This window comes from Onychomys torridus, chromosome 9 (assembly GCF_903995425.1).
Source record: "Onychomys torridus chromosome 9, mOncTor1.1, whole genome shotgun sequence".
In the NCBI taxonomy this organism is placed as follows: Eukaryota; Metazoa; Chordata; class Mammalia; order Rodentia; family Cricetidae; genus Onychomys; species Onychomys torridus.
The window spans coordinates 65,664,822-65,683,730 of record NC_050451.1 but is presented as its reverse complement, the minus strand read 5'-3'; the positions used below and the strand labels follow the sequence as shown (position 1 = coordinate 65,683,730).

Here is an 18,909-nt window from a genome sequence, read left to right as displayed (position 1 = left end):
TCTTCTCGGTCTCCTATTTACAGATCAAGATGATGGCACTCTGCTATTCCTGCTGCCATGCCTTACTTCATCGCCAGGTCTACAGCTCTCTGAAACCGTAAGCCCAAATAAACACTTCCCTTTATGAGCTGCCTTGGCCGTGGTGCTCATCACAGTTATAGGAAAGTAAGACAGAAGCAGGGGCTGTGTAACCTCATCCTCTGCTCTTAAGACCCAATTGTCTTGTAACTCGGCCTTCTGCTTTCTCTAGGGGACCTCCCACACCTCACCATGATTGTAGATTCTCTGGGGTACAGTCTTCTGTACTTTTAGTTGACACACACCATACCTGAAATCACCTTTTCAGTGACCAGGGAGCTTCCAAGAACTACATATAGTAGGGCAATGGGGAGGACATGAATCAGATGTAGCATGTGTGGTTCCAGCTAGTTGTCTACCTGGTAGGATCGAGACCTGTCTCTGACCGTGTTTCTGTGGGAATTTCCAGACTAGATAAATTGAGGTGGGAAACCTCATCATAAATATGGGCGGTACCAATCTGGGGGGTGGCGGTCTTGAACTGAAGAAAAAGGGGGTTGTACAGTAAGCTGAGCATTGGCAGCCACTGTGGTCTGCTTCCTGACTGGGGGTGGCATCTCACTTGCTGCCTCAATGTCTTCCTGATACAATTTCCCCACCATGCTAGACTATACCCTCAAACAGCACACCTGAACAAGCCCTCTCTTCAATCAGGTTGGGTAACTTGAGAAAGGTAACTAATACATATGCCTAGCTCAAACTGAGATGTGCTTTCAGGTAAAATTTACCTGGGAATTTGGCAGAATTAGTATGCATTGCTCCCCATGGGACACAGCCTGCTGGCACTTTGAATTAGCACTGGGACCAATGTGAGCCTTCTGCTCTTCAGTGCCAAGAAAAAAAAAGAAAAGATAAAAGGAAGGAAGGAAGGGAGGGAGGGAGGGAGGGAGGGAGGGAGGGAGGGAGAGAGAGAGAGAGAGACAGAGAGAGAGAAAGAAAGAAAGAAAGAAAGAAAGAAAGAAAGAAAGAAAGAAAGAAAAAAAAAAGAAGAAAGAAAGTTAGTTAGTTTGGCTGGAGAGATGGCTCAGAGGTTAAGAGCACTGACTAATTTCCAGAGGACCTGGGTTCAATTCCCAGCACCCACATGGCAACTCACAAATGTCTGTAATGCCAGTTTTAGGAGCCCCAACACCCATAGCAAAAAAACACCGATGCACCTTTAAAAAAAATAAATTTTTAAAAAAGAAAACTTTAAAAAATATATAAATAAATAATTAAATAATAAGTTAAAAAAAAAAAGCATGTTTAGGCTGCTTTCAGTCACTGGTTTGCAGAAACTTTTACAGCAACATTAAATGAATATGTTTGGCTACTAGAAAATTTGAATATCATATGTGAAACACATAATATTTCTACTGTCCCACCCTGAGTCTGAGTCAGATTATAGTCTTCATGACAGCAAAAATGTAACTACATTGCTCACTTCCTGTGCCCTTTCCCCACACCCCCACTCCAACACATGGCCTGGCGTGTGGTCAGTCCAAACTCGTCTGGATGAATGAAGCAACTGAAATCAAGACAGTTCTCTTTGGAATTTTTAATCCATTTATTATGCCAGTAAAAAGTTGTTAAGTACTTATTCTGGCAAGGTATTCTGCAGAATGTAACAACCAGTGTTTGCCAGAGTCTCAGGAGGAAGGGAGCAGGAAACAGTTGCCAAGGAGGATAGAGTTTCCTTCTGGGGATGTGAGAATATTTGGGACTAAGACAGAGGTGGTGATCACACAGCACTGTCAAGAACTGGAAGTCACTGAATCACTCACTTTCAATCAGCCACCTCTATGTGACATGACCTTCAACCCAATAAAAAACAATAATAAAACAAAGAAGGAGATGGCACGGTCCCTCCTCCCGAGCCTCAAAGAGCTCAGCACAGAGAGATGGATTGAAGTATGAAGATGTCATGACACATGAGGAAACTTATACCACAGAACCGTGTCAGGGCCACAGCTGCTCATGAAGCAGGCCAAGAGACATGGAGAATGTGCAAGGTAAAGAAGTGAGTGCCCAGAACAACTCCAAAGGATGAAATGGCAGCAGAATGGCTTTGAAGGGTTTTGCCAATCTGTCAAAAGATGAGCAAAGTTTTGTTTTTTGCTTTGTCATGCAAGGAATAGTCTAGACCCCAAACTCATTATTTATGTTATCACTGGCTGACTTCATTCTCTGTTAATTGACAACCTCCTAATCCCTTGTCCATACCCTAATTAATTGTTCTTACAAAACAAAAGCTGGATCCTTAAAGTCACACCACTGCAGTTCTCTGTCCACAGTTACTGAACTATGGAATAAAGACCATTTAAATTATGAAAGAAAAGGGGGGATGGGATGCAGAGATTCGGTCAGGTCTATAGTCAGTACAATAAACAGACACATATGTGTTATCACAGAGAGGAGAGAGAAATAACACACAGGACAGCCATTTGAAACCATCAAGTTTCCAATACAGGCAAGACTCAATTTGGGATGAGCAAGAGGCTGACACAGCGTGGCACCAAGTTGAAGACAAGGTGACCTTGCTTAATGCCTGCAAATCTCAACCACGAGATGACCCCAACTTAACACATATTCAATAGGCAACTGAGGATAAACATTTGTGTTCCTAAAGGATGCTATACTAGAGCTTGATCTCAGAGCCTTGCACACACTACACATGTGCTCTGCCACTGAGCCGCTATGTCACCAGTAATGCAATTCTTCATCATAATGAATGGAACACCAAATAGTGACCACCTGGTCACAGTGATCATAGTGGTCAAATGTCACCTTATTAGAAAGGCACCCAGTTGAAAGTACCACCCAAGAGGTATAATCCAGTTAGTTACCTTGTTTCCCTGTTTTCTGGTTTCAACCCACATGTGCCTTCTTCCTGATCTGTGCACTTCTTCTGTTTACCTCTCTCTCTGCAGGAGTACATCTAGCACGTCCTGGCCATGGTTTTATCTGCAATATCTCCAGGTACCATGCTTTAGTGGGCACCTTGGTTAAGTCAATGATGCACAAGAAATTCAAGCATCATATCTCACGACATTTTGGCCCTCATTTCCTCTTCCTTCTTACATTGGTTCCAGAAGTTTTTCCGGATTCCATGGGGTTAAGTAAGCACACTAGACTGGGGACTGCAATAGAAAATAGGAATTCTCGTTCCATTGTTTTATTTCTAGACCAGTTAAAGTTATAAAAGAGGAACGGTGGCTTAACAGATTATAAGAATGTCTATCTTTAAGAGAAACAACTGGCATTAGGAGTAACCTATCTGTACCCAGAAATGCTCAGTGGAGACAATTTTATACTTTGCTGGAGATATTGCAAGGATTCATGCATCAGAAAGCCACTCTACTTTCTGACTTTTGATATTCCCCCTCCAGCTTGTCCAGCCCTTAACTCCCATGACCAGGCTAATACTTTACAGTGATGCTAGAATGCACACACCAGCATTCTCAGATGTAAACCAAGAGGCAGCATCCAGTCGCCAGCAAACACATTTGCACTCCTTTCCAAACAGAACCAGTGTCTTCCTGCTGGCCTGCACCACAGGGACTACACCTCTGTCTCCCGAAGATAACAGAAGGAATCAGTGGTAGATGAAATGAGAACTGGACAAACACTGAGCTCCATAGAGAGAGTGCTGGGCCAAGCAACAGGAACTAGGTGACTCTGTGCCTCAGAAAAAAACAACTAGATACAGTCAAAGGAGACCAGATCCTAAGAAGCTGAGAGCAAAGAACGTCATCACAGCAAACGCGCCAGGAAGAGCTCAAGAAGCACGGATGTTCTTTCAGAGGACATGGAAAAGGCTGACAAGGCTTCTTATGGAAGAGAAATGAAAGCCTGCATCCCCCAAAACGGGGGACAAAGAAGTGCAAAGAGCTCAACACCCCCAAGAGGCCTCTTCAGCCTGCGTCTTGTCATGTTCTGAGTCTCAACCCTAAGTCAAAGGAAAACACGCCGCCGGCTTATCCACCAGTGATGCTGCAGGGACGCTGGGTGAGACCTGGGACATGGCTGCTGCGGATGACAAACAGCCCTATGAGGAGAAGGCTGCCGAGCTGAAGGAGAACCAGGAAGAGAATATCACTGCCCAGACAAGTAAAGTGAAACTTCATGCAGAGAGAAAGGGCCTGGTCAGAAAGAGCAAGAAAGGGGAGGAGGGGGATGATGAACAGGACGAAGAAGATGATGAATAAGTTGGTTCTAGCACAGTTCTTTCTTCTTGTCTATGATGCATTTAGCCTCTTGTACAAAACTCACTCCTCCTAAGGAAAAAAAATGAAATGTAAGGCTGTGCAAGACTTGTCATTAAATTGTAGAGTGTCATAGATACATAGATGATAGATAGATAGATAGATAGATAGATAGATAGATAGATAGATAGGTAAAACTATTGAATGTGGCTTTAGCTAGCCCTGTCCTGGTGGTATTTCCAAGAGCCACTGACCTAGCCTGGTACAGTCTCGGGTTGTAAACTGGCACAGAAATTTAAAGCAGGTTCTTGTTGGTGCACAGCATCCAATTTAGTTATACATGGGGACAGTAGTGTTTTGTTTTGTTTTTTCCTACCTGCAGTTGGTTCTGATGAAGCATATGTGGAAATAATTGTTCTGTTACTGGAATACTGCTCTGGAATTGTAGGGGAACATGCAGCTGTTTTGCTGACATTCTGAACGCGTCTAATTAAACACATTTTTTACATTATTATAAAAAGAAAGGAAGTGAGAACTGGAGGAAGGATGCTCTTGGCACCAGAGAACTAAGAGCTAAGCTTTGAGGGTTCATGATAAAGACAACCCAGGGCAAGGCTGAAGGAGGGAAAATTCAAAGACCTGGAGGTTTTTCAACGAGAGGAAAATAATGCAGGGCAAAACCCAACAAACAATGCTATGGATCTAAATTGGAAAGGAAGAATGTAAATTCATAAAACTCCAAGAATCCTTTATCCCAATGCAGGCTGCAAAGTCAAGACCACAAATTGTAAACTTCTCCCTAGAGGTTCTAAGTTCAAGGCCATTCTCAAGATGGCCAGCAATATGATAAGCAAGAGCACCAGGGATGAGGCAGTGGAAGCTATGTGTGCAGGGCAACCCCAACCAGTGACTACCCCTCTTGTAAAGGAAAGGCAACCTGGAAAAACCTAGTACAGATGCAGACTAAGAATGAGTCAGGGGCTTTCTAGATCTACAGTCTTAGGACATAACCTAGGATGTTCACTGGCTTTGAGGTCACATCAGAAAAGATTAATAACTGGCAGTCTTCATTAACTTTCATGCTCATTGAATTTTATCATATTCTACTCCTTAGTGATCTGTGTGCAGGGTCAGTCGCCCCTCAACTCCTGATCCCCTTTTGACTGTTAATGGCTATAAGCTCTTTGATCACCAACAAATAACATTACATGGCATTAAAGGAGCTGTACGACTTAATTCCTAACATAGTAGATTTGGAGCCGCTGTGAAGTGGGGTATTTTCAGGGGCTGACCAGAATAGAAGAGCTGCTGCTCTAAGGACAGTTCCGTATGCCCAGGTGAATACCTAAAAATACACACTTCTTCTCCTGCCTGTAACAGCAAAAGTCGTTTTCAACCTCCTCACAAAGGACGGGATGTCAGTGTGTGTTAGCTTCAGTTAAGCTGTTTCAAATCCTATCCACAGATTTGGGGGGATTCATCCAAATTCTGATGAGCTAGCCAAAAGTTCCTCAACACTGTCATGCTCCTGGACTGTTTGCACACAGTCTGAGTGTATTTAGAACCGAAGGAACTGCAGGCCTTATTTTTAGAGGGGGAATTTCTACATATTCTGCCCCTTCCCCACATGTATACTTATTTACATAAGGTTATATGTGTTTATTCTGGAACCTTGAGAAGTTTTAAATTTCCACATATTCATGTTATCTAGTAAGCTTTGTTGGCATTCAAAAGCTTGTCAATTTAATAAAGCTTGCCCTTTGGGAGATTAATGGAAGCAGGTGGTAAGAAAAGTTAGTACTCAGTGTAGAAAGATCAGGTGTGACCTTATTTTAAGGTCACTGGAAGAGGGGCTTATTTGGTATACTGCACAGTATCTCCCACCTAAGCATAAAGGCAGAATGGGAAAAGGGATCAGACTTAAGCCATTTTAGCACTCTGTGAGTCTTAATGATTCTTTCTACAATTACCATTTCACTGGTTTTATTTTATCTGAGGGTGAAAAACTCAATTTTTCATATATGATTTAAAAGCTTTTTGGCTTTATTTTATTCTATCTGCACACATTTTGCTCACATGTGTGTCTGCACCACATGCCTGGGATCTGCAGAGATCCGAAGAGGGCACAGAATGCCCTGGAAGTGGAATTACAGATGTTGTGAGTTTCCGTGTGGGTGCTAAGAATAGAACACCTGGGTCCTCTGCAAGAACAATAAGCGATCGTAACCACCGAGCCAACCCTCTAGACTTGTATTAATATGTATATTAAAACTGTATTAAAGATACACATAATTACTAAATAAATAAGGGAAAGATTTTTAAAACATATTTTCCAAACATCAGTGCTTCTTAATTACAAATGATATTTTCCCTACTATTCTGGTGGAAGATATTTCTTGTTTTTGTTTTAATGGTTAAAAGGTATAAAAAGAAGATTCATTCAGCACACCGGGAGTAGGGACTAATGGATCCTGTGACCTCCCAAGTCCATCTTCACAGTCTCGATGTAAGAGTAAGGTATAAAGAGAAAGCAAGAGAGATGTATAATCAAGCAGTCCCATCAAGGTGTGGTCCTTGCCCATCACTGTCTTAGCTTTAGATTACCAATTAAGCAGGAAGACTCGTCTGGTCTTTACTCGAAGTCATAGATGCCAATCTGCCTTCAGTGAAAGAGGCAGGCATGCAGGATGCAGAGCCTTCCTGCCTAAAAAGTCTTCAGAGATTCTGGAGAGAATACAGGAGATGAAAAAGGGCAGAGGAATGACTACTCTTCTCTTTTCATTCATAGTTAGTGGTAACATATTACCATGGTACGCCCTATCTAGTGTTACCTATATCTACATACTCTCATGCACATATAATGCAAGCATATACACATAAGGTAGTTTTTAAACACATCTGCCCCTTGGAAACAGAAAATGCTTTCTTTTCTAGTAGCTATCAAATGAGTAGAAATTTAATCTATACTATGTCACATATAAAAATAGATTTTATCAAAATAGCAAAGTATAGTAAACATTCTCATATCTCCATGAGCTAAAACTATCAGTTTTTAACAAAAGTTTTAAAAAATCGTACCTTCTGAAAAATGTACATTTCCCTCATAAAGGGGTCATCATGTTAACACAGTTCCTCTGCTCAGACCTCCCACCTCCAGACTCCCACCCCCAGACCCCCCACCTCCAGACCTCCAAACCTCCACCTCCAGACCCTCATACCTCCAGACCACCCCCCACCCCAGACCCCCCACCTCCAGACCTCCAAACCTCCACCTCCAGACCCTCACACCTCCACACCACCCGCACTTCCAAACTCCCCACCTCCAGACCTCCAAACCTCCACCTCCAGACCCTCATACCTCCAGACCACCCCCACCTCCAAACTCCCCACCTCCAGACCTCCAAACCCCTACCTCTGGAACTCCCACCTCCAGACCTCTGCTAATTTTCTATGTTCAGAATCTTACCCATATAAACTTCTTTCCAGTATCCTCTGTACTCATAAAACCCTTATCTTTGGGAATTTCATACTCATGTACAATGAAATATGGTCATATCTAGTCCCATTTTCTTCTCTAACATCTCCCCAGATAACGCCTTAACATTGCTCTCCCAACTTCATATCTGCATTTTTTTTCTCTTTCTTCCTTCCTTTTTTTTTTTTTTTTTTTTTGGATACTCCACTAAGTCCAATTAAGGCCCATATACATGGGTGTGGAATCATCCACTGCTGAAGTATACAAAACGTAACAGTGGCCACACCCTCAAAGAAGACTGATTTCCCTTCCTTGGCAGCCATCAACTGCTAATAACACCTCAGTATGGGATATGGTGTGGTAGCACTTCCCTATCTGTGTTGGGATTTCATCTGGCTTGGCCTTGTACAGGTCTGATGCAGGTATCCACAGCTTTTGTGAGCTCATGAGTAGCTATGCCATAGGTCATGTCCAGAAGACAACATTTCACAGCCCTCCTCCAAATCTTACATTCTTTCTGCCTCTTCTTCCTCAATGCTCCCATGCTCCCTATGGCTCAATGGTGGTAGTGATGGTGCTGGTTCCGTGTGTGTGTGTGTGTGTGTGTGTGTGTGTGTGTGTGTGTGTGTGTGTAAGATGTCTCATTTAGGGATGAGTATTCACAGTCTTTTACTCTCAGCACTTTGATCAATTACGCATCTCTAAATTGGCTGCAGGTGACTGCAAAAGGAAGCTTTTTCTGTTCAAGACAGACAGCAACACAGGTCTAAGGCTATAAGCATAAATACTAAGAAGGAAATTTGAAACACAACTGTCTAACAAACTAACAATAAGAGGTTCTACCCTGGGGCTTATGACTTCGCCAGCCATGGGCTTTTGATCAAGACATGGAATTCTCTCAGACGACGTAAGCCTCAAATCCAATGGCAAAGGTGTCAGTCACCGTAACAGTCATATCACCATTGTCCCAATGCAAACATCTTGCCTCCAGGTCAGTTTTGAAGCATGGAGGGTCCGGTGCTTGGTAAGACCATTGCTGTATTTTATACCTCAGCAGTCTGCATAGCAACCTCCCAGTACTATCAAAGATAACTGGAAGGAAATCTCCCAGTTAAATAAAACTTCTATTTAAATATTAACTCTTAAGAAGAAAAGCTCTGATGATGAATTTTCCTCAGCACCAGGAGCCTCTCTCCTGCTGGCGCCACACACGTCCCTCATTCCCACTGCAACACTGCAGACATCTGCATAGGGCCTCTACTCTTCTCAGACAAGATGTTCTTTCTGAGAGTAAGGGCCATACCTTCTGTGCTCCTGGATCCCAAACACTCCAAGTCTAAATTCTTCCATACATGAACATTTGTGTTTATTGAACACATAAGAATTCAGATTAGAAAATCCAGAGGATACCGAAGACTCATGAGCAGTGGTTTTTCCTGCAAATGTTCCTGCAGGTGCACGGAATGAAACGGTTGAATCTAAGAATCAGCAGGGCACAGGAGTTGCCTGGTCCTCTCTCCTCCTGCAGCCAGAGTTAGGGCAGCATGAAGCCCACACAAACCCCAGACTGAGAAACTCTAATTACCTCCAGCGAGGGAGGAACTGGCAGCAAACAGCCACTGCACAAGCCCAGAAACAGCACCTACCATCAGTTCTGCTCACCGGTGTGAGGATGAGTGGAGGAACTGGGCTGGAGCTGTTGGCTTCTGCAGTGAACTGCACTGCTGTTTGGAAGGAAGCTCTTCTTTGTATATGCTTCCTGGCTACCCACATTCTCTCCATATCCTCATCAAGGCCAAAGATTATCTGGGATCTAACACTACAATGATAATGTATAAGCTTACAGTGTTACCTTTCAAAGTGCACACATAATTTATTGTATGCAGCAGGGCCAAGAGCCCTATAAGAAGTATACCTAAAGTTTTGCTAGAAGCAGACTATTCCAGAGCAGGGAGTATAGGGCTTTAAAATGAGACACTGACATTGGGTCATAATAACACCCAGAGGCTGTGTTCCAAACACGGTTCTCAGAAACTGAACTTTCATCATTATTCCATTATACTGAGTATTACTTTAAAAGCAAAGGTGACCACTGAAATGACACATTTCTGATTCATATGGAACATTAGAATTATATTTTAAGAGTCATTGAACCAAAGAAGTTGACAAACCTAAGTTTGCTAGTGAGGACTTCTTATGGCTAATTTTTCTTTCCATCTCCTCTTCCTGAAACATTTCAACATGGCTTCCTCTCCAACCTAACTACAATCCAAGTTCCCAGCCCCCAAATCATTATCTTCAGAAAGGAACCAGCTGTCCAGCTGGCAGTTTATTGACAAGATTGCATGCATGAACTTAACTTACTGTCTCCATCTTTACTACAGTGAGCTGAATAACAAATTGACTTTCAGAACCTCAGGTTTAAGATCTTGATATAGGAGCTTGTACTGGATTACATGGGTGGGTTCAATGTAATCACATTACCCTGACAGAGCACTAAGGGGCATTGGGAGAGGGATTCAGTGTGCAAAACATCTGTTCTTGTCACTGCTAGTTTTGAAGATTGAAAGCAACCACGCAGAAATAAGTGTGAAGAGCCATCCAGAGTTGGGAAGAGGCTACGAAGGACTCCTGCCTGTGACGTCCAGTGTGAAGACAGCCCTGGTGACACTCTGACTTCTGGCTTCCAGATTACATCTGTTCTGTTCGAAGGCCATTATGTTTGTACTCATTTCTAAGAGCAGTAATGGGAAGTAAACAGACCAACCGGGGTTCTTCCACATTCATGGTACCACCTCAACAAAAAAAAAAAAATCCTGCTTCATCGATCACTGTCCCTGATACCCTGTCACATGACTCACTAATACCTAAACAGGCTGCATCACACATTCATTATAATCCTCTCTAGGCACCCCAGAGCTGGGGCTTCATCTTGTGGTTCATTCCTAGTCTCTCTTCACCTCAGGCTACTCACTCTTCTTTCCAAACTTGGCCTGAGCAATGCTGAACCTTCCAAATTACTTTTAAGTTTTCTGAGACATAATTAAGACAATATTTGAAAATGCTGGTTCATCACGAGTACCAAAATAATACATAAGCTTCTTTCTCTCAAAGGAAAGGTCTTTCATAGTCAGATACATTGACTCTTGTATTTCTAGTAAGCAGCACTAGATCTGAGAAACAGAAGAACTGCACTTTGGATTGTTTGACTCCTTTTTCTAATTAAAGACAGACTTAAGGCCACAGGCAAAAGTTACTCCCAGTTACTCCAAAGATGGAGACCCACTCAACCCTAGGACCATGCTACCCGACAGGCTTTACCTTGGTGGTTATATAGAATGCAGATTTCAAATTTTTGTAATTTCAAATCATTTTCTTTTCTTTTCTCTGGCCCATCTCCAATTTCCTAATATTGTACTTAAAATATGGAGTTGAAAATTAGACTCTAATATGTGTCTTATCGATGTTGAACACAGTGCATGACTTATTCCATGGCTCTCATGGCCTACATTTTTGTTAATGCAATTCGAGATCATGTCTGCCTCTTGGATAATAGCCCTATATTGCTGATTTATATCCCCAAATGGCAGGTGAGAATGGTTTTATACCTGCAAAATGCCTGCATGTCAATTCTACCCTTTATGATGGCTGGGATAGTCTACCAGCTTTTCCTAAACTAATAAAACTTCAGGCTTTTACAAAGAGCTATCTTGTGCACTGACAATATAGCTCAACTTGACTTGATGTTCCTAATCTATAATTAGAAGCATTAGACTCAGATCAAAACTCTACAGTGTTACCTGGCAGTTGTCTTTATTTTTAAGCTTGTTACATAGGTATATAGGTGCATAATAATTTAGTTAATTATAAAAATAAATAATCCTCGACTATCCTTTGGTAAAACTTCAGAATAGAAGTCATAAGCACCAGAAATGATGATTTAGACAATGTGGCTATAGTTGTAGGGGTTTTACTTTGATTCCCTTCACCTTGTAATATTTTTAAGACTATAATGTGAAAGACACAGCTGAAGGCAGAGAGGGCCTTGTAAGTTGTCATTCTAACAGAACAATAGAAATGCAGAATAAAATCATAATTCCTAAGTGGCACAAACTGAATAAAAAATTTCATCTCTAAGTGGCTCTTGGAAAAAAAATCTCAATTTAGATTTTGTTCCAATTAATTTATGTAAATTTGTTAATTTTACTCTCTCCCACTGACCTGATAAAATTAAGTCATATAAATATAGTTAAAAGTTTTATATGTTCAAGAGATAGACCTAATAGGATCGCAATATTAGCTTATGCACTCATCATCCGGTCAATAACATTACTTCTCTGCTGTGGGATGTTCTGTATGTTAAATGTGTTGCTCTGATTGGTTGATAAATAAAATGCTGACTGGCCAGTAGCAGGCAGGAAGTATAGGCAGGACAAGTAGAGAAGAGAATTCTGGGATGTGGAAGGCTGAAGCGGAGAGACCCTGCCAGCCACCACCATGACAAGTGAGATGTAAAGTACTGGTAAGCCACAAGCCATATGGAAACTTATAGATTAATAGAAATGGGTTGATTTAAGATATAAAAACTAGATAACAAGAAGCCTGAGCCATTAGGCCAAACAGTTTAAATAATATAAGCATCTGAGTGATTATTTTATATGTGGGCTGTTGGACTGCCAGGCTTGGCGGGACCTGGAGAGAAAACTCTAGCTACACTTCTCTAGGTCTTCATTTCTTTGATATGATAAAGGCTAGTGTCTACATTCTGCCTTCACTCCTGTATTATGAGCATGGCTAAGAAAATCACTCTTTCAGAGGGGCTGGATAAATAGCTAGCTGGTTAAAAGAGCATACTGCTGTTGCAGAGGACCTGTATTTGGTTCTCAGTACCCATATTGGGTGGCCGACAACAGCCTGTAACTTTAACTCTAGGGGATCTGGTACCCTCTTCTGGCCTCCACAGGCAATTGTACCCATGTGCAAATACACAAAGAGAAACACAGATTAATACATAATTAAAAATAAAAATTAAAAAATAATAAGCTCAAAATACAAGCTTGTAATATGGTTTCCAATAGGTTTTATAAAGCATGGCCTGGAAGACCAAATTGAGAATAAAAGGCAGTGATTACGAAGTCTCTACCCCTACATCTCCTAAACACATCACCTCTAAAAAGCTGTCTCCTCTTAAATGCACAAGACTGACTACATCAATTTCAAGTTCTTGTTCTTGGAGGTGATATGGTTTATCTTTATATCATTATTTCAGTTTGTTTCTTCCCTTCTCCTACTCTTTTGGGCTACTGCTGTGGTATAATGCTCTTATATACTATCAAGATTTGTTACTCGAATTAGCTTAATAAAATGCTAATTGGCCAGTAGCCAGGCAGGAAGTATAAGCAGGGAGGCCAGATTAGGAGAATTCTGGGAAGAGGAAAGGCAGGGATGGGGTCTCCAGCCAGATGCAGAGGAATTAACATGAGAATGCTGGACTGAGAAAAGGTATCAAGCCACGTGGCTAAACCTAGACAAGAATTATGAATTAATTTAAGCACAAGAGCTAGTTAGTTGTCAGCCTGAGCAATAGGCCAAACAGTATATATAAGCCTCTGTGTGTTTATTTGGGACTGAACGCCTGCAGGACCAGGCGGGACAGAAACTTCCATCTACAGGCTATTATTACTTCTTGTTGTTCTAATCTTTTAGATGTGCTAGTTTCCTGATGTAAGTGCTTAGTGCTATGAACTTGCCTGCTATAACCACTTTCATTGTGCCCCACAGGCTTGGGTATGTTGTGCTTTCATTTTTACTCAATTCTAAAGTTTTTAGGGGTTTTTTTCTTGATTTTTCAGTTTCCATAAGTTTGTGTATACACTGTGTTGTTTGTTGTTGATGATACCCAGCTTTAGTCAATGATGACCTGATAGAATGCAGTTACTTCAATTTTCTTGTATCTGCTGCAACTTTCTTTATGTCTATGGATGTGCTCAATTTTGGAGAAAGTTCCATGAGGTGTGAAAGGTATATTAAGAAGAAGGTATATTCTTTTGTGTTTGGGTGAAATGTTCTGTAGATACCTGTTAGGACAATATTTAACTCCAGCATTTCTCTGTTTAGATTTTGTCTTATTTTTGTCTTATTATATCAATAAGCTATTTTTATTGGTTGCTGGAATTTTGGTGCTACCCCCACTCTTTTTTACTGTTTTGGAATTATTTATTCCTTGTGTTTTCTGGGGTTCCATTAACCTCTTTAGATTCAAGTTTCGCTTCTAGTGTCTTCTGTAGAGCTAGACTGGTAAATAGAAATTGCTTAAATTTCTTTTGCAGTTAATTGTGACTAATGGTTTTTCTGAGTATAGCAGTCTAAGCTGGCATCTATGGTCTCTCAGGATTTGTAGAACAGCCTCCATGCCTTTCTGGCTTTCAGAGTCTTCATTTAGAAGTCAGGTGTTATTGTAATGGGTCTGCCTTTATATTATGTGGTCTTTTTCCCTTGCAGTGTTTAATATCTTTCTTTGTTCTATATTTTTAGTGTTTTGATTATTATGCAACATGAGGAATTTTTTATCCTTTCTGTTTGGTGTTCTGTTTGCTTCTTGTACCTGGGGTTTTTTTTGTTTTTTTTTTAAACCGGAGCTGAGGACCAAACCCAGGGCCTTGTGCTTGCTAAGCAAGCACTCTACCACTGAGCTAAATCCCCAACCCCATATTTTCCTTCTTTAGATTGGGGAAATTGTCTATGATTTTGTTAATAAATATCTTCTGTGCCTTTGGCCTGCATTTCTTCTCCTTCCTCTACCCTTATTATTCATGAGTTTGATCTTTTCATAGTGTTCCAGATTTCCTGGATGTTTTGTGCCTGGATTTCTCAGATTTAACATTTTTTTGACTGATATATCTACTTCCTCTACCTTGAAGACTGGAAATTTTCTCTTCCATGTCTTGTAATATGTTCGTGAGGCTTTCCTCTAAGGTTTTAATTTGACTTCCTAAATTGTTAATTTCTAGTTTTATTTTGGTTTTGGTTTTCTTTGATGATTCTATTTCTACTTTCAAGTCTTGAAATGTTTCCATTATTCCATTCAACTGTTTGTGTTTTTATGGTCTTCAATAACACATCCGTCCATGTCCTCTTTAAGGTCTTGAACTTATTTGTCATTGAGATTTCAAGTCCCTGTCTTACTGTCCATCCAATCTGCATTTCTCTGAGACCATTACAATGTATGACTGGCTTCTGCAGGAAGCAGATTTACCAGGCTATTCATGTTTGTGTTTTTGCCAGGGATCTAGACATCTTGACTTACACTCTTGGTGGTGTGTCTTGGTGTCCATACCTGGTCTTCTCTTTGTTGGGTGGATGTCTCCTTTGCTTGCTGTTATCTACTGTGGATCCTAGGCAAGTGTGGTGGCTGTGAGATCCCTGGTAGAGAGTGCTTCTGTGGGTCAGTGGGAGACAGAAAGGAATGGAGGTGGGCTGAGAGAAAAGACTGAGAGGCAGAGAGAGCTAGCTGGGATGACTGGGGTCTCCACCAAGAGATGAGGTCCTCAGAGTAGAGCTGTGGTGGGAAGGAGGGTCCTGCAGCAAGGCTGCTACAGGACTAAGAATAATTCTGGGAGAAGTAAGCTGGAGGACAGGAAGGATATTAAAAACTACCGACCTGCATCCCAGTCCAGTGGGGCCAGAGGGGAGTCTCCTGTAGTAAGTGTTTCTGCTGCCTGGTGGCTGGCATAAAGCAATGGGAATAGGCTGGAAGGGAAGGATGAGATGATTTGTAGGAAAGAGCTAAAGGGATCATAGCTCAACACCAAGAGGTAAAGTTACCAGGGAATGGAGGTCAGGTGGGAGGAGGATCTCCTGCAAGCGGGCTGTAGTAGGAGAAAGAGTGAGTCTGGAGAGACAGGGGTGAAAAAGCGCCACATGCATTTTTATGGTATGTGATCAGTAAGTTCCTAATTACTCATCTCCGCTGAGAAACGACCCACTTGAACAAATTACTACACATGAGATAGGAAAGGAATCCAACAATGTATATAAGGTATAGAAACAGCTGAAATATGGATTCAGGAACTGTATTAATGTATGCCAGGTAATTGGTATGTTTACCAAGGCAACCAGTTATTCTTAGTCTATATTAGTCATTTAAAATCTGGGGCATCTAGGACAAGTGAAAATTCATGATTGAATGACTCATGGGGACATTCCAGTGGTTTGATTCACAGGTGATTTAAAATGTCATTATCACATTTTTAGTATAAAACAGAGAAAGAACAAAACTGCAGGAAAAAAATAATAGCAGCTTGAACTGCTCATCAATTAGAAAATACTAATATCTATTCTTATGTGATTAAAGTTAATTTGTTAAACCTACTTTGATTGGATTTTACATCACTATGCAAGACATACTGATAGAGATTTTTGTATGCTGAAAATGTAACCATAATGAGATACATTAGGAATGGAGGGAGGGGACAGATGAATGAGTGGATTAAGATTTTCCTGAACATAGCTTCCAGGATCTAGCTAAGCCAATTTCAGGCAATGTGCTGACATCTGTGAGGTTGCTCGTCTCTTGTGCAGAGGCGGGGCTCTGGGAACAGTAATATTTATCACATACTCTCCTACCATCGAATCTGAATCTGATAAAGTCTACAGTCCTTTAGCACACAACAGATCTCACTCAAACAGAAGATGCTTTATGAGTATTCTTTTGTCAGATCTCCATATAAAAATGCTTTCAGAAATTGTTTTGCTAAGTATTTTTACATACTTGACAAGCTCAAAGAACATCAGTAACTATCATAGAACTTACTCAGCTGCAATGTTTGCTAATATATTGACAGGAGAAGTGTGTGCTAATTCCTGAAACTGCTCATATAATTGGATTATAACTTTTGCTAATAATTACTGCCATAGAGACAAGTGGCCTGGAGTCTGCTGGAAACCGCTGCCAGGGATGACTTTCCTGTCTGTTTCCTACCTGCACATTTTTAGACTTTATTTTTTATCACCGGCAACAAAGTGATTCTACTCCTTTATCCAAACATATCCCCGGGCTGACAGAGTTCTAGGGAAAAGGACCAAAGCGAGGAAACCATCACATTCCTTTACCTACTGATGGGATCAGAAATAAAATATTCAGGAGATGAGAGTGAGCTGAGAGAGTGTCTGAGAGGTGTATCATGGGTCCTTCAAGGTCTGTGAGGCAGCTGCAATGTTCCCAGAATCCTGGTTACCTTGTCTGCAGAGAAACCTCTAAAATGAAATGAAGCCAACAAGCCTTTCCCAGCTCACCTAAGAAGGGGATTTAAAAGGAGGTTCTCAGAGGCATGCTCAGTGGGAGTCAGAAAGGATGGGGAAAGAAAACAGCAGCATCCATACCCTCAGGACCAGTTGAGCTTTACCATCTACTACCCTCCCACACCCTTTGCATGCATGAATGCCAATCTGAAACAACCCACCAGGCTTCCCCCTGGAAGGTGTTGGACCATTTAAAAACCATCCTACAGTGAGGACGCTACTATTGCTGCTGCTGTCAAAACTGGGACCTGTCTGAACCAGACATTCCCAAGTCAAAGGGCTGGACCATGAGAAAGCTTTAAGGCCAGCCAGAGAGTGGTGGCAGAGTGTGGGCAGGTGAATGTGGTCCTCTCTCACTGACCCTAGCAACACAAGCCCCAGTTGCACTGGATCGGGGGAGGGATGTGGAATGCAAGGAAAGAAGGCAGAAGAAATTCTTCCTGATACGCCCATTCAAATATCTCTGCTCCTTCTGAAGTCTGGAATTTGAGGGTCAGGGGAGTGGAGTAACTCTTTACACAGAGGGTTTACATTGTCAGCCAGTATAAATGCCAGAGATGAAAACAACAATTGGCATGGATGTCCACACCAAGGACAAGTGTATCTTCTCAGGCACTCTGTTAACTGGACTGTGGCTGCCTGGAAGAACACAATGAAAGATGAATCTGTAAACACAAGGAGTGTTGAGAATAGCATCTTCATAGAAGGGGAGTTATACTTGTAAAAGCCAAAAACCCACTGAACGTGATAAGTAATACAGCAGCAATTTCAGAATTATTCTTTTTTTGGCACTTGAATTCAAAAGATTAATTAGTATATTAGGTTGTGTGAAGAGAGCATGGGAGCTGACATGGGACATGCAACATCGAATTGTTGGCTTACACGCAAGGTGGTTAGGATATTCAGGCCTTAGGTTGCCCTCTAGTCATTAACTCAATGATTTCCATGAGAATCCCAAGAAGAAAGCACTATCTCCAGTTCCCAAGTGATGACATCAACCTGAGCAATCATCAACTCTGTGCCTGACTCCATAGCACACTTATCTACACTAACACTTTGACTCCATAGCACACTTATCCACACTAACACTTTGACTCCATAGCACACTTATCTACACTAACACTTTGACTCCATAGCACACTCAGCCACACTAACACTTTGACTCCATAGCACACTTATCCACACTAACACTTGGACTCTAGAGCACACTCAGCCACACTAACACTTGGACTCTAGAGCACACTCAGCCACACTAACACTTTGACTCTAGAGCACACTTATCCACACTAACACTTTGACTCCATAGCACACTTATCCACACTAACACTTGGACTCTAGAGCACACTCAGCCACACTAACACTTGGACTCTAGAGCACACTCAGCCACACTCACACTTGGACTCTAGAGCACACTTATCCACACTCACACTTGGACTCTAGAGCACACTTATCCACACTAACACTTGGACTCTAGAGCACACTCAGCCACACTAACACTTGGACTCTAAAGCACACTCAGCCACACTGCCACTTACTATAGGTTGACATATAGTGGCCTGATCTCCACTCCCAGAGGTAGAGACAAGGAGCTCTGCAGGCCTCCATTCCCAGATCAACAGGGTGTTTGCTTCAAGATCAGGTTCCCTAGGGACCTGCCCTGGACACAAGGTTGTAGAAGGAATATTAAAAGGTCTTATTAATAAAAACGAACCCAGAATCAGGTATTGGGGTGAATACTAGATGACCAGAGAAACAGAACAAGCCACAGCCACCTCACCTTGCCAATTCCTCAGCTGATTCTGCTTCCTCATACTCAGCTGAACTGCTGCTCAAAAGCCCAAAAGCTTAACCTGCCAAAAGCTTCTAGTTTCT

At 41.7% G+C, this 18,909-nt stretch overlaps 1 protein-coding gene across 4 annotated transcripts in view; it reads right to left on the bottom strand.

Moving 5' to 3' along the window:
- The window catches only part of Enox1 (ecto-NOX disulfide-thiol exchanger 1), a 560,595-nt gene that overhangs the window by 372,833 nt on the left and 168,853 nt on the right, over positions 1-18,909 (bottom strand). Inside the window, exon 1 of one of the 4 annotated variants that reach the window (XM_036199547.1) lies at positions 15,398-15,416. The exons of the other annotated variants lie outside the window; for them this stretch is intronic. The gene's annotated coding sequence lies outside the window, so the exon portion shown is untranslated. Of the gene's footprint in view, positions 1-15,397; positions 15,417-18,909 lie in introns of those variants that run through there. 4 annotated transcript variants of the gene reach the window in all.